At 37.8% G+C, this 3,372-nt stretch overlaps 1 protein-coding gene across 2 annotated transcripts in view; it reads right to left on the reverse strand.

Moving 5' to 3' along the window:
• Positions 1-3,372, reverse strand: part of TMEM182 (transmembrane protein 182) — a 63,415-nt gene that overhangs the window by 36,359 nt on the left and 23,684 nt on the right. The window lies entirely within an intron of this gene.

A 3,372-nucleotide genomic window follows, 5' to 3' on the forward strand; every position in this document is an offset into this window, starting at 1 on the left:
CACTGTCTCTTAAATAGCGATTTGGGGTGGGGAACTGACCCGGGTCCCTTACCAGGTAAACAGAGTCAAATGAATATCAAAAGAAGCGCCCAGACTTGCCTCTGCAATGCTGGGGAGGGGGAGCTAGCGCTGAATAATCCAAAATGCGGTTTTGATCTTTTGTGCACCTTGGCCAAATCTACGTCTGGCGCAGCAAGGCAGTCGCCAAAATTATTTTGACCGGGAAATGGCAATCTCCAGCCTCCAGATGCAAATCTTGTTTACTGGTTCACTCTCCAGAGAGTGATAATCCTTGCCTGAGGCAGCCAGAAAACTTGGCGGCTCCCGACAGGGTGTCATCAGAGCAGGCTGAGTGGACAGTCAGGACTTCCACCACCAGCCAGTGGTGAGGAGACCACCCTACCTCCTCGGCATGGCAGGGGAAGCCGCAGAGGAAGCTGCCGTGATGGACTCCTGCCCCTTCTGGATAGGACGGTCCCTCGGAATCAGAGCCCAGCAGTACCACAGCCCCTCCTCACGTCAACGCAGACCAGGCGGGGAACCTAGATTGCACTTCCGCCTGAGTTTTACTGAGGCTGCACCACCCCTTCTCCTGCAGAAGCTGTCCCAGAATAGCCAATAAAATCAAAAGATCCAGAGTTTCATAACATAATACCCCCCAAATTTCAGGTTTTCCTCGAAAAAATGACTAGTCAGGCCAGAACCAGGAGAATTGCAACTTAAACCAAGAACAGCACTTGATAGGTGCCAACAAAGAGACGGAATGGAGGCATTATTATTAGCCAATGAATATTTTTAATGAGCCATGATAAAAATGTCTCAAGGAAAAATAGGGACGTGCTTGCATTAAATTGAAGAAAAAAAACTTGACAAAGAAATAGAAGATATAAAGAAGACAAAAAAGAAAATTTTAAGAATGAAAAAATATAATAGTCAAAAATAAAAACTCAGTGAATAGTGTAGAAAGTGGGATAAAGCAGAAAAAGGAGATATACTCAAAAACACTATAGATAAATCAAAATGGAATGAAATTCTAAAAAAAATTAAGTAACCCATAGTAAGGCAGGAAAAAGAAAACAGAAAAATTAAAACCAAACCAAACCAAACCAAACCACAACAACAACATAAAACAGAACGGAGATGCCTGGGTGGCTCAGTTGGTTGAGCCACTGCCTCTTGATTTTGGCTCAAGTCATGATCTCCAGTTGTGGGATCGACCCCTAGTCAAGCTATACACCAAGCATGGAGACTGCTTGGGATTCTCACTTTCTCTCCCTCTGCCTCTCTCCCTTGCTTGTGCTCTCTCTGGGATGAGGGGGAACAAAGGTAAGAGAAAATAAAATTTTAAGTGGCAGAATTAATCCCTAACATATCAATAATGGCATTAAATATAAAGAGTATAAATACACTAATTAAAGAACAGCTTTGCCTTAATGTCTATGTGCTTAATAAGAGAGTGTCAAATTACCTGAGGCAGAAACTGAAAGAACTGAAAGGGAAAAAGAATGAATCCACTATTACAGTTGGGGACTACAACTCTTCTCCATAAGAAATGGACAAGTTCAGCAGGTAGAAAATCAGTAAGGTCATAGCTGGGCTCAACAACACCATCAATTAATGGTATAATTGACATCTACAGACCATGTCACCAAATAACAGCAGAATACACATTTTCCCCAAGCTTAAATGAAACACTCACTAAGACCACATTCCAGACCACCTTAACAAACAATGCCTTCTCTCAGACCATAGCAGAGTTAAATTAGAAATCTATAACAAAGATACCTAGAAAATCCCAAAATAAATAGGGATTAAAAACACACTTCTTAATAACATGGGGGTCAAAGAAGAAATCTCAAGAGAAGTGTAAAATATTTTTAACTAAATGAAAATGAAAACACAACTTATCAAAGTGTGTGGGGTTCAGAGAAAACAGTGCCTAATTGGAAATTTATAGCATTAAATGAATATGTTAAAAAAGAAGAAAGAATACCAATTATCTAAGTTTCAACCTTAAAAACTAGAAAAAGTTGAGTGAATTAAATTCAAAGTAAGCAAAAGCAAAGAAATAATATAATTACAATGAAAATCAATTAATTTGAAAACAGAAAATCCATGGGAAAAAAATCAACAAAACCAAGATGATCTTTGAGATGATCAACAAAATTGATAAGCCTCCAGCCAATCTATCTAAGAAAAAAAAGAAGAGGACACAAATTACTAATATCAAAAATGATAGAGGGAACATCAGGATATTTTGCAAGGACAGTAAAAGGGCAATAAAAATCTAGATTTATCATAGTGATTACTTCATAATGTTGAATCACAAAGTTGTACACCAGAAGTTAATATAATACTGTTCGTCAGCTACAATAAAATTAAAAAAAAAAATAAGCAGCCAAAAAAATGGGATAAGAAAGGGATACTATAAAATACTTTATGCCTATAAATTTGATAATGTTGAAGACATGGACTAATTTCTTTTTTTTTTTTATCGTTTCATCGGTTTTATTGGTCATATATCCAGGATTCAATATATAAATCTTTCAAAATAACTAGATATTACAAGGATAGTTTACAATTCAGCTCTGATTGCACAAACACTTGACACAGAAAATTATTTTTACAAATACATACATTTTCTTATAAGAATACTTTAATAACGAAAATAAGTCTCTTTGCATCTTACAGCAAACACTATGCAGGTTTCCTCCATTTAGTCATCATTTCAGGAGTTCAATCACAGCAAGTCTACCACGTCCAAGAGAGCAAATTACAATCTGCTGCTGCTTCTCATTTTCAACCATTACTGAGATTCGCATTCTTAATCAAGAGTTTCTAGGCTTCTTATTTTACTCTTTCCTGATCTGAAAGAATTCACATATTTAAGCTAGGAGAGGTCATTTAAACACCATGCCTTCTAAATACAGCCTGCAGCAATATGGGTGCTGGGTGATCTTCTCACTCCTCACTTAGGCAGGGCCAGCTAGTGGCTTAGTCCACTGCGCCAAGCAGGAGGGATAAAGTCCTTGCATTCCTAATATAGTTTCTAAGTTACAAAAACAAACCCTAAGAATAAGGGTTAAATACAAATATTATGAAGGCTAAAACATTTGCTAATGAATAGGATATAGAATATTTTAAATTCAAAGTCTCCCCGAAGATGAAGAAGACATAAGAGAAAGGATGTGGCAGTAGTTTTATAAAATACTGAAAAAAACTAAAAAATGCTAATCGCTTAGGTCAGTTGTGTATCATTCCCAAAGTGCCAGAAGACAGAGAATCTCGGACTCCATGGCTAGCTGAACTCGGTACCTGGCGTCCTTCTTATGCCTTGAAATAGCCTAATGCTCGCTTGCCCGGGGTGATGAC

The sequence above is a fragment of the Suricata suricatta genome, chromosome 4, assembly GCF_006229205.1.
Source record: "Suricata suricatta isolate VVHF042 chromosome 4, meerkat_22Aug2017_6uvM2_HiC, whole genome shotgun sequence".
Lineage (NCBI taxonomy): Eukaryota > Metazoa > Chordata > Mammalia > Carnivora > Herpestidae > Suricata > Suricata suricatta.